Source organism: Mustela nivalis (assembly GCF_964662115.1).
Source record: "Mustela nivalis genome assembly, chromosome: 8".
Classification (NCBI taxonomy): domain Eukaryota; kingdom Metazoa; phylum Chordata; class Mammalia; order Carnivora; family Mustelidae; genus Mustela; species Mustela nivalis.
Genome location: NC_139027.1, coordinates 115813892 through 115819891, shown reverse-complemented (window position 1 = coordinate 115819891; position 6000 = coordinate 115813892).

Sequence of the window (6000 nt, the reverse complement as noted above, 5' to 3'; positions counted from 1 at the left end):
TCTCCTCTCTCTCTCTGCCTGCCTCTCTGCCTACTTGTGATCTGTCAAATAAATAAATAAAATCTTAAAAAAAAATGACAAGCCTGGGTTCATATCGGGAATCTGGGGCTTTTCGGAGTTCTACAGTGGAGCCTGGCAGCGGGGGGTGGGGGGTGAGGGTCTGTAGGGAGCTGGCCTCTCCCTGCAGCCTCGTTCAGTCCCACATCCCAAGGGACACGCATGCAAGTGGGTGCCCCAAGCTGCAGGCTTGGGATCTGTCCGTGCACCTCACACTCGGCCTCCCCCTTCCCCCATGCAGGTACGTGTGCACACTTCAGGTGGTCTCACCTGGGCACAGACCCAGACAAGAGGCCCCCTCCCACCCTAGAAACGGTCATGGGAATGTTAGGCAGAGTGTTCCAGGCCACAGCCAGCAGGGTCCCCGTTAGGGGTGGCATAGTCCCTGGTCTCACCCAGAGGAGACCTCTTAGGCATTACTGGCCCTTGAAGCCCTCAACACCTAAAATCCAGAGCCAGCAGACCAGAATGTGCCAGAACCTTGCTCTCAGGAGACACAGAACTCCAAGGGCTCAGCTGCTTCATCCCAACATGCCACAGAACATGGGGGTCCAAACCAGAATGTGAATGTCAGTTTCACTATCTTCTGGCCCTTTCTAGACAATCCTACATTCCCCTTATGTTCTTGAATGTCTGTTGCCAGCCCTCTACTCCTGGTTCTGTGTTCTGTAACAAGGTTGGGAAAATTTGAACCAAAGGAATTTACTGGAAGGCTATTAATAGCTCATAATTTAGGGGCACCTGGGTGGCTCAGTCAGTTAAGCGTCTGCCTTCAGCTCAGGTTGTGATCCTGGGGTCTTGGGTTCGAGTCCCATGTCAGGCTCCCTGCTCAGTGAGGAGTCTGCTTCTCCCTCTTCTCTCCGTGTTCTCTGTTGCTATCTCTGTCTCTCTCAGCTAAATAAATAAAATCTTAAAGAAGAAATAAAGAGTTCATAATTTAGGGGAAAAGCTAGAGACCAGGGCAGGAGAAGAAGGCAGGCAAAAATGCTGTGTCAGCTGGAGTCTAGGCTCGACCTGATCCCACAGGGGCTCTGAGTGCGAGTGACACCAGAGTTGCCCTGGTGTCCTCAACTTGGGCAAGGGGGTTGGTTTCTGTTCTACCTCTGGGCATGAGGTGTTGGTCAAGGCGGTTGGCGGGGAGGAGATGGCCTAGGCATTTTCTTGGTGAGGTGGCTCCCGTTGGCTGAGGGCCAGCCTTGGGAGACGGGTCCACTGTAGGCATATTCATGGCATCTGGGCAACGAATGGGCCTTGCGGCAACGACACCCCCTGTAGGATGATCGCCTTCAGCTTTCTTCCTCCGCTCAGGGTCACGCTCCAGGGAGGCGTGTCTATTTGGGGTAGTTGGTCTCCTATGCCCACCCCCTTAGGGATCTCCGGAAAGCTCCCTTGACCTGTATCTGATGGAGAAAGAAACTGAAGCTTGAGAGAAGTCCAGGGTGATATTATGAAGAGTCAGTGGGTGCTATAGTGTTAACCCCCTCAAAACTCCACTGAGGTATTTTTCTGAAATCAGAACCAGAGTCCAGTCTTTAATGCCCACATCACCATCCTCAGCACAACAGACCTCTCCCACCTCCAAGTGGACTTGTATCCCAAAGAATGCTTGAGTCACATGTTTCCCTAGCTCTCTGAACCTTCAGACAGTGTTCTTTTCTTCAGTGGGTCTCCGGGCCCTGAGGGGGCTCTTGAGGAAATGCCTGAGCTAGTGGCCAGCCCCGGTGCGCACATGCGCAGGTCACAATGTGAGGGCTCAGCAGAGGAACATCTTTGGGCCTTCCCCTCCCCCTCTGTGCTGAGGACGACTCCGGCTTTGCCTTCCTGGCTTCCCTCCACCCCCACCCCCAGCTCTCTCCATAGCAGCTGTCTCGGATCTTGCCCTTGTTCCCATTACTACCACCGTGCAACAAACCTCTCCAAAAGGCGGCGACACGGAACCACCACCATCTTATGATCCTAGATTCTGAAGGTCAGGAGTCCAAACAGGGCACAGCAAGGACAGTTTTCTCTGCTGCACAGTGATCGGGGCCTCTGCTGGAAAGTGTGAACAGCTAGGGGCTAGAATCATCTGGAGAATTCTACACTCACTTGCGTGGGCACCTGGACAGGGATGACCCACAGGCCGAGCTCAGCTGGGACTGCCATCTGGAGCACCTATTGCCCTGTGGCCTCTCTGTGTGGCTTTTCACAGCTTGGTGGCTTCGGGATAGCTGGACCTCTTGGACATTCCAGCTCCTGGAATGCTTCAGGAGTGGTCTAGCGAACAAGGGCTTTAAGAGTGTTCCAGAAGTGAGGCATCTGGCCCTCTCAGTTGGAAAGCCATACAACTCTTGATCTCAGAGTTGTGAGTTTGAGCTCTACCCTGGGAGTAGAGATCACTTAAATATAAATAAACATTTTAAAAAAGAAGTAAAAATAAAATAGTCATAGTGACATGAAGTCAGGAGGAAAGGACATAGACTAAGGTTTGAGATTGATTTTTCCAAGGAGTCTGGGAAAGGAGGAGATGGATCAGCTGCAGAGAGGTGGCGTGGGAGGTACACGGAGGAAGTGGGGCTGTTTAGGAAGTGTTACTGAGTAACAGCCTGGGGTGAAATGGCATTTGGGTTGCTGGATCTGTTTCTTTTGCCCCGGAGCGCCTGGCCCTAAGACTGAACTGCAGTGGTCACAGCTTTGCAGGTGTTAAGCAGACCCAGCACGGCCAGATCCAGCCAGCCACACCCAGCCTGCCCCCAGAAACCTTCAGGGTGGAGGCGCCTACTGTCATTTCCGTCATCTCATTACCTAGGGTCAATGTACAAGGCCATCTCATGCATAAACGCGTGCCCCAGCATCTCATTTCCCCTGGTGTTCATGCTCCCTTGCCCCTCCTTGTTCCCAGGGGCCAGATCCCCCCAAGCCTGATCTCATCCTTTGGGTAGGAGGGAGAGGAAGGCAGGAGAGAGGGGTTCTCTCTGGAGGCTCCTGGTTCCTGAGACGGGCTAATTACAGGCTTCCTAATTAATGAGCCATGGGGTTGCATTTCATCAGCTGAGTCACAGTTGATGTCTGGGCCCTGGACCCAAGGGGAGGGTATCAGGAACCATGGGAGGGGAGGCCAGCCTGTCTCTGCCTCCCCCAACCCTGATTCTCTACCCACCTCTTCTTCCTTCCTTCCTTCCTTCCTTCCTTCCTTCCTTCCTTCCTTCCTTTCTTTCCTTTCTTTCTTTTAAGAAATCTCTACACCCAACATGTGGCTCGAACCCACAACCCCAAGATCAAGAGTCAGATGCTCCCCCTGCCCCACCCCCGACTGAGGCAGCAGGGCGGGGGGTGCCCTACCCACTCTCTTTTCAAACCCAGTTCTCTCCACTGGTTTAGAGGCTATCAGACTGCCCACCTTCCTCCCTACTCCTGTCTTCTTCCCAGTGTTGACCTGCCTGCGACAGTCCCCCGGTCTGTCTGCCCTTCATGCCTTCCCACCCCACCAGGACCACGCAGGGCTCACTGGGTTACTGTTTCCCACTCTTCCAGTTTCTCTTTCTGACAGCGTCTCGCTAAGCCACACGCATCACACATCTGGGGTTGCCCTCTGCAGGGCGGCAAGCCCAGTGCAGGGGTGGGGTGGGTGAGTGGGAAGGACAGTCCTCCGCTGCAGTGACCACAACCTGCCACAGACCATTCTGGGGCCGCTCTGCACCTGCTCCTTCCCTGTCTGGCTCCTTGCTCCTTCCCACATCCTCCCCCTTAGCAGCCACATATGACGGGTACTTTTCCACTCACATTTCAACCAGATCTCTCCATTTACGTGAAGTGAACTGTGCTGAGTCTTTGTTGGGGGTGTGGGGGGGGGAACAGCTTTTATTTTTGTGCTTAGAGGTGTAATATTCTTTAGTGTTCGAAAGCTGTGCTGTAGCTTGGTCGTGAGTTGTTATTCCATAATTAGACTTTTTGGGGAGCCTCTGGTTCTAGTTTGCATGGTAGACTTGGGCCGGAGCAGAAAGGCTCCTGTAGGTCGAGGAGTTGCTTGGCCCCACCAGACCAGTGCTAGCGGTGGTGCCTCTGTGCCCTGCCTGGGGTGCCAGTTCACTGGAGGCATCCTTAGAGGCCGTGTGGTGACGACATCCAGGCCACCCCTATAGAGGGGACTTGAGTCTGCTCTTTGGCAGCGCCTGCCACCAGTAGAGCATCCCAGGGGTTAGGAGTGGCCTTGGAGTCAGTCAGTTGAGCTCTCCATGGACCTGAGCCTCAGTTTCCTCCTTCAGGAGTTAAGGATTGGGGGTGTGGTGCTGGCTCAGTCTGCAGAGTATGTGATCCTAGTTCTCAGGGTCGCGAGTTCAAGGACCCCCTCCACCCCCTGCCTTGGCTGGAGAGCTTACTTTAAAAAAAAAGGAGCTGCAAAGATTAAATGAGGTCATACAAATAAATCACTCAGCAGAATGCCCCCTGCCCCCCACACCAGAGTGTACTCAGTACTAGAAACTTTAAAAGAATTTTTTTGAGGGGGATCCTGCGTGGCTCAGTGGGTTAAGCCTCTGCCTTCGGCTCGGGTCATGATCTCAGGGTCCTGTGATCAAGCCCCGCATGGAGTTCTCTGCTCAGCAGGGAGCCTGCTTCCCCCTCTCTCTCTGCCTGTCTCTCTGCCTACTTGTGATCTCTCTCTGTGAAATAAATAAGTAAAATCTTTAAAAAAAAAAAAAAAAAACTTTTGAGGGAGGCCTAGGTGGCTCAGTGGGTTAAGCATCTGCCTTCGGCTCAGGTCATGGTTCCAGGGTCCTGGGATCCAGTCCTGCATCAGGCTCTCTGCTCAGCAGGGAGCCTGTTTCTCTCTCTGCCACTCTGCTTGCTTGTGCTCTGACAAATAAATAATAAGATTTTTTTTTAAATGTGTATGTAAATGCCTCTTCAAAAGCCATTAAAAAAACTTTTGAATTCAAAGTTTGTGGGTGTTTTTTCTTTTTCTTAAACACACATAGGTGGCCTTCAGAGTCTCCATAACTTCCTTGATGAGAACATTCGCAGGATCACGTGCGTGTAAACCACTTGTTCCTTGGCCCGCCGCAAGGGGGCGACACGGCTCCGTAGGCCCCGCGGGAGACCAGCGCGGGCGGCTCAGGTTGCGGGCCGCTTCCGGTGGCGCCAGAACTGTTCTCCGAGTTTTGCCGGACAATCTTTGGGCTAGAATCCTAGGGGCGGGATGGCGGGGTCAGAGGGTCCACGAACATGTGATTTTGCTAGAAACTGTCACTTGCCCTCCGCTGAGCTCGGACTCCTCGCATTGCCACCCGCGGGGCGCCGCAGCACCTGCTGGCCCACAGCCCCAGCGGGGGCGGCAGGAATTCGAGATGAGTGCCGACCTGCGACCTGCGAGCCAAGAGATGGTGATTCACGGTTGCTTTATCATATTGTGAGCAAGGCTGAGCATCTTTTGACATGTTTAAGAGACCGCGTGCACTTCTTTATGAATCTTTATTTTTAGAAGTTCTATGCGAACCATTGTAATACGCTTTACAAATATATCTTCCCAGCTTGTAATTTACATTCTCACTTTGCTAATGGTAGCTTTCTTTTTCGATGCACAAGGTTGTTTAGTTTTTTAATTTCAGTGTAGTCAGATTTGTTAGTCTTCTCCCTCACTGTATCTAGATTTTGAAAGAGGAGGGCCTTCCTCACTCCTGGGCTCCCAGGCATCCCCTCATTTAACAGTTTCTTCCAGTTCTCGGATGGTTTCCTTCTTCTGGCAGCTCCAGCACCACTTCGGGAAAGATCCATCTTTCCCTGTTGGTCTGCTGGACTTTTAATTGTTTGATTGGTCTGTGTAGTCAAGGGTTAGTTCTCCCCACCCAACCCAAACTGTTCTTCATTTTCAGGGTTTTCCTGGTTATTCTGGCTTGTTTTCCCAAATGATTTTGATAATAAGAATAGTGTCTAAGACAAGGGCAAATGTCCATAAAAAAAAAAAAA